At 58.6% G+C, this 6,545-nt stretch overlaps 1 long non-coding RNA gene across 2 annotated transcripts; it reads left to right on the top strand.

Moving 5' to 3' along the window:
- Positions 1-1,892: 1,892 nt before the first annotated feature.
- Positions 1,893-6,258, top strand: LOC117804362. Of its 2 annotated transcripts, none has more exons than XR_004628714.1 (2): positions 1,893-1,989; positions 6,034-6,258. It is a non-coding gene; the product is annotated as an uncharacterized LOC117804362 (long non-coding RNA). The 2 variants fall into 2 exon arrangements; XR_004628713.1 differs by lacking the exon at positions 1,893-1,989 and adding an exon at positions 5,188-5,325.
- The last annotated feature ends 287 nt before the right edge of the window (positions 6,259-6,545 follow it).

The following is a 6,545-nucleotide window of genomic DNA, read 5'->3' as shown; positions in this document are numbered from 1 at the left end:
CTCCGAGGCCCCCACTACTTTTCCAACTAGGCCTGATTCGAAGACCCCACCGCTTGGGGAAGTGGAAAGACAGCAGGACAGAGCCTTTCACTCTCTTGCTGGGCAGAAGGAGAGAGGAGCCTGGGCCCTGGATTACTCTGTCCCTCTTCTCATGGGAAGTAAGTGACAAGGTGGGGGGGGCTGTCACCATGTCACCAGCAAGTGGATGAATAGCAACACAAGATGTGCCCCTGGCTAGGGAGACCCTCTCACCCGTCAGTTCTCTCCCTAAGCTGGCACTGAGGGTGCAGGCGGCTCAGAGGGACCGGGGAAAGAGAGTCAGTGCACAAGATCTGTCCGCACAGCCTGGTCTACCGGCTTTATGTGATGTGGGGGAAACTGAGGCCCAGAGTAGGCAGCCACCAGCCTGGGGTCACACAGCCAGTGGACTGCAGGATCCCCAAAGCTGGAGACGTTCCTTCTTCCTGGTCCCACGGAGGGTCCTTAATTCTCAAGCCTGTAGGCCTGGGGGACGCTGGGTTGAGAGCCTGGCCTGGGGCCTGCCTGGGAGGGCCAGCTGCACTGGGCAGGAATGGTAGCAAAGCTCCCAGGCTGGGAGCTCAGCACTCTCTCCATTGCTGGAGGGAGGCTGCTGCACCTGGCACCGTGCCCACATTCCTACCCGCCTCCCCCTGAATAGTTCTCGGCAGGCAGGGCTCGGCAGCTGCCGCCCCGGATGCCGGTGACAGAATCCCTCCCATCTACCCTGGAGAGCGGAGCAGCTGGCCACCACCCCAGCGGACTTTGCCCCTTTGGGCCGAGCAGGTCCCACCCAGCTTCTGATAACCAGCAGTCCCGGGGCGGGCAGAGGCCAGTTCCTACAGCGTCCAGTATCAACACCCCGTTTCCTAACAATATTATCCTTACGGGCTACTCTCTGCTGAGCACTTCTTATGCGCCAGGCGCTATGCTTAGTATTCCGCATCAGACCCCCCCCCAGAACCCTGTGGAGCACGCATAAATATCCCCATATTACCGATAGGAGACAGAGGCTCAGAGAGGAAGTGACGTGGCCGAGGCCATAGTTGACGAGGACAAAGCTGGGATCCGAACCCCGATCTGATAAACACACGTGCTTTTAACTGCGATGCTATGTTCCGATGCCCACAGACCCGGTACTAGAGATCCTCAGGTTGGGAGGGATATTGGAGGCCACTCATTCAGCCATTCGTGAAAGTCATACTCCCAGGGCAGTTTTCCTGCTTGTGTCTTGAATACCTCTGAGCACAGGAAGCTCGCTGCTTCACTTAAGGCAGACCATGCTGGCTCTGAAACTGTCTATTAGAAGGCTGCTCCTTGTGCACGAGCCTCGCCACCCAGCAGCTGTGCTGTGGAGTCTGACAGCAGAATGAGGACTTACCACAGCTGCTGTACAGGGACAAGGTGGGAGCACAGCAGACACGTCCTGTCCCTTCTGCTTCCTATCCCAGGCCTTTGCATCTGGCCCCTCGGCCCACGAGCGTCCCCAGGAGGAGAAACAGCTGGAGAGGGTAGTGTTTATGGACCAAGCATCCCCCCAGGCCCACCTGGCTTTGGTCTCAGCATTCACAGACCTGGTCCTCCCCTCTCCTGTCTCCCCCAGTGGCTCCTAGGCCTCTCTACTCTCTGTCCTATGAACTGGGAAGGCAGGTCCCTTGGGGCAGGGAAAGTTCTGGACAAGAGAAAAATTCTGGCTTTGCCCACTGTTGCAGCCAGCTTGGCCCTGCCGGCCTCCTTCCGCAGGTGGCCACCCACCACCCACATGCTCTGGTAACTGCTCGGCATGGCCCCATGGGTCGCGCACGCCCCCACCCCCACCCCCAGACTGCCTGACTCATGTGGGGAAAGCCCAGCCACTCGCCACTTCCTCCAGTCCTATCTGCAGAGTTGGACACTCGATCTGTTGCCATGTCAGCCAAGGAGAGGGTGAGGGTGTGTGTGTTTGGCTCGCAGCTCCCCCACAGCTTTTCGGTGAGTCCAAGGATCTAGTAGGAGCCCCCCCAGGCTGAGATGGCAATCTGCTGGGGGCTTGTCAGGGCTCGGGACTGCCCAATCTCGGGTTCAACCACCGGATGCTGAGCGCCAGGCCGGGCGGGCCTCTCCCCGGGCCGGTAACGTCAGCAGCGGTGTCCTGCCAGCTTTCCCTGCCTGCTCTTAATAATACTTATCCTTGCAGCAGTGATGGCAAAGAAATTCACTGAGTGTCTAATCCAGCCTAGTTTTTGTTATTCAACTTAATGTTCCCCTACTGCCCAGACTAAGGAACCTGCCTTACCCGAAGGAACTCCTCAGGCAGGTGGGGGGAGACAGCTGTGGGTGGCCTGGTGCTTCTGACACGAGTGTTAAAATGCGGATTCTGATCCAGTAGACCCGGATGGAGCCGCATTTCTAACAAGAGCCTGGTTGCTGCTGCTGCTGCCATCTTTCGGGGTCCCCGGGAGCCAGGGACGTGGAGTCAGACAGACCCCAGTTCAAACGCTGTCCCCGCTCCTTACTAGCTGTGTGACGCCAGACGGGTCAGCCGCCTCTGGGAGACCACGTGTTCTCATTTGTGACAAGAGTGATGATGAGCTCACAGGACGGCATAAAAGGATTAAATAAGAGACAAAGTGCCCGGGATGGGGGAGGCAGACATGTCCCCGTCACGCGAGGGCCCGCACACAGCTCTAGCCGCACCCGGCTGGCAGGGGACTCTTGGCTGCTCCGCAGGCCTTGAAAAGCGGAAGTCAGCCAAGGAGAAGGCCGCTCAGCAGTCAGAGGGAACTCAGCCGCTGGGGGCAGTGGGGACGGTCCCCGCTGCGGTCTCAGAGCAGCTCTGCCTCTCCTCCTCCTCCCCCGCCGGGGCCGGCCTTGCCAAAGGACCCCCCCTGAGGCAGCAGGGCCTGCTCTTCTCCAGCCTGGACTCTCACCGCTGAAGCCAGGCCTTGGACCCAGAGGGTCCAGACCACAGAAGGCAGGAAGGTGCAAAGCCAAAGGGGAACCAAAAGTCCCTGGGCGGGGGAGGGGAGAGGTGACTCAGAATCAGAAGGGAAGTCGGAAGAGCAGAGGGTGAGCCCTGAGTTCGGGAAATCCTCCCTCCCCGGCGGGGGGGGGGGGGGGGGGCATCTCCCCAGAAAGCCGGGCTCCTGGCTGCTGCAGGTGGAAGGACCCAACCTCTATACCCCCGCAGACGGCTTCCCCTCCTGAGGCTCTAAGAGCACCCCCCCACCCCCCATCCAAAAATACAGCCCTCTCTCGGCCTCTGGGGCTCCCTGCAGGCCAACCTGCTTCTAATTCTGCCCCTGCCGCTTACTATAACCTTGGGGATGTGACTCAACTTCCTTGAGCCTCAACGTCTCTGTCTGGCACATGGGGGTCATGATTCACCCACCTCACTGCGCTGCTGTGAGCAACTGGACTGGGGGTTCCACTTAACGAGGAGAGGACGTGGGGGCAGGGGGCCGGCGGAGGACGACGCATCATCACCGCCCCCCTCAAGAGTGCGTTCAGTCCTCATGGGAGGGATAAAGAAATGGAAGTTTCCATTTCCAGCCCCATGGGCCCGTCCTGTCTACACTCAGAGACCCCTCCATACCACTGCTCTTCCTGAGACTTTAAGCTCCCTGAGGGCAAGACCTTCCTTCCTCCCTTGATTCTCTAGAACTTCCACACAGCAAATACTTAGTACATGTTAGATAAATGATCATGTGGATAGATTTTTTCAAAAGCATCTATGTTTTTAACAGCCCACGGGCCGGACATATGGTGGACTCTTCACAAAGGACCAGGACTCTTTACACGGAAGCCTCCGAACTTCACCAGGGAGGGTCTTTAGCCCAGGGTGGGGTGCAAAGCTGAGCGCCCCGCCCGGATTGCCCAGCGGCACCGCGGTGGATGGGCGCTGGGGTCCCAGTTTGGAATCGCACCGGAGTGGTCATTTGCGCTTTCCTTTTTCCTTGCCACCTGCCTTCCACGTAGTTAAGTGATAATGAATTCGTTTCCCCATTTTTGTTATTTATCAGAGCCGTATGTAGCTGCCAACTGGAGTGCCCGTTCCGCAAGAGAAATGGGGGGTTCTCATGCTGGGTCCCCAACACTTGGGCCCAAAGCATGAGGTTTTCCCCAGCTGGGCAGCTCCGTAGGGGGTAAGGGGAGGCAGCCAGGAGCTTTTGTGGAGCGCCCTCCTTGCCAGCCTAGACAACCGCTGCCAGGCCCGGGGAATGGGGGGACAGGAACTTTGCAGGGCTCCCTTCGTGCCAAGCACGGGGTTAAGTACTTCACAACAGCCTTGCGAGGTGGGTGCTATTCCTCTCCCTGTTTTAGGGTGAGGAACTGAGGCCCAGAAGGTTTAAGGGCCTTGGGATTCAAACCCACAGACTCCAGAGGCCCTGCTCTTAACGACTGTGTCCTACTGTCTTCCAGGAAGGACGCTGAGGGAGCTGCTGTGAGGGACAGGGTCTGGGGAGACATGTGGGAGGAGGAGCAAATGGAGAAGAGGGGAGGGCAGAGGCGTCCAGAAGGAGAGGGAAGCCTGCCTCTCTGATGCAAGGGGTCAGGAGAGGCAGTGTCTGGGGACGAGGCTGGCCAAGCAGGGAACTAGGGCACCTTCCTCAGATTCCACGGCAGCTTCGGAATTACGTGGCTGCCGACCCCTCGGGCAGGTCTCGCCTTACAAAACCCCACAGAGCCTCACACAGGCTGCTGCCAGCCCAGAGGTGGGCCCCCTTGAGGCTCTGTGGGATCACGCCATTCCCTCTTTGGCCGGAAGTTTCCAGAGAGAGCCCTGAATGGATGGGCCGAGAGAGAGGTGGGGAGAGGGGTTAGAAGAGCTGGGGCCGCCTGAGGCCGCCTGGGGAGGGAGGACTGAGAATCCGGGTTCCATGTGCTGGGCATGATGCCAGAGCTCGATGGGCGTCGCCCCCTCCCAGCCCCGCCCGAGAAGCAGGGACCACCACCCTCAACGTACAGACAAGGACCCTCTGATTCGGCCACTGAAAACTTCCCTGAGACCCCAAGCAAGTCACCACACCTTTCTGGGTCTCAGTTGCCTTCTCTGTAAGATGGGGAGAAGGGCTGAAAGTTTCTCCCAGCTGGATTGTGAGGTCAGTGACAGCCTGTCTCGCTTCCCTCAATCCCCTTGATTCTCCTCCTATCCCCTCCTCGGGAAGGATCTGCTCATAGACAATGAATGGATAAAGCAGAAGACCGTGGAAGGCATTCTGTCATCCAGAAGGGCTCAGGACCCCTCAGAAATCAGGAGGCCATTGCTGAACACAGCCCGCTCCTTTTACAGATGGGAAGACTAAGGCCGAAGCGAGGGCAGACAAGGTACTTCAGGGGCAGACCTGGGACGGAAGACCAGGCTTTCTAGCTCCTGTCTTCCAAGGGAGGCCCGCTCCCAGTTCCCTGTGACCTCCCCATCTCTTGTACTCTGCTCTGATGAATGGCTTCCAGTAGGGCTGGGCTCCCCTCTTCCCTGCCGGGGAGCTGGGAAGCCGGAGACCAGGGTGGAAGTCTCCCAGCAGGGCCCCGCTTGGACCCAGGGGGTGGCGGCCCCACTAGGACGCCGAAGCAGAACAGGGGTTTTGTCCTCCAGAGAGCCTGTGTGCTGGCTGTTCACGGCCAGGGCTCGGCTGGGCCGGGCTCGGCTGGCACAGGGCAGCCTTGTTTTCTTGAATACAAAACCTGCAGCTTTCTATCCTCGCCAGGGCCCCGGCGGGTGGCACTTCCTTCCCTAGAAGTCCAGCTCCCCGGCCCCTTCCTGCCCCCCGCCCCCACGCAGCAAGCAGCAGTGGTGCCAAGAGGTGGCCCGCGGGGGTGGTGGAAGGGGTTCAGCTCCACCCAAACTTCATCAGAGTAAACCTTGTCAAACTAACACCCAAAACAACCTCTCTAGAAAGCGAGTGTGCTCGCGAATGCGGCTTCCAGGCCATTCCTCTGGTCATGCGCCCTTTCTGATCAAGCTGCGGCCTCCCAAGTCCCTACCCATTCGGGGTGCATGGGTTCTCCCAAACAGCTTTTTTTTTTTTTTTTCAGGGTGTAGCAATGCTGCGGAAGCCCAAGAGAAGGAGGATTTTGGGAGAAAGACATGGGCCAGTGGCGGGTCCGTGAGGTGGGAAATCAGCCATGAACACGGAAGGGGGTATTGAAGAAGCGTGTTTTCCCACACGGAAGCAGATGTCTGTGACGGAAAACCCCGAAGGGAAGAACACGTCTTTTGGAGTCAGACCGAGGTTCAGATCCTGGCTCCATTATTTTCTAGCTGTGTGGTCTTTGTGAGTTATTTAACTTCTCTGTGCCCAGACCACCCAACTGTGCCATGGTGATGATGAGAGTTCTGCGTCATGGGGATGCTGGGTGAATCCAGGAGCTCCTTAGTGCCTAGACACTATCAATCACAGATGCATTGGAACAATCCCCCCTGCACTGCCTCTCCCACTCGGGGGTGGGCAGGCTCTACGAGGAAGTTCCAGACAGTGAAGCTATCTATACCTAGCCCTGGGCTCAAGGAGCTTTCCATCAGTTTGGGCTGGAATCCTGGAAATCTT

This window comes from Ailuropoda melanoleuca, chromosome 11 (assembly GCF_002007445.2).
Source record: "Ailuropoda melanoleuca isolate Jingjing chromosome 11, ASM200744v2, whole genome shotgun sequence".
Classification (NCBI taxonomy): Eukaryota; Metazoa; Chordata; class Mammalia; order Carnivora; family Ursidae; genus Ailuropoda; species Ailuropoda melanoleuca.
This window is presented reverse-complemented; position numbering and strand designations above follow the sequence as displayed.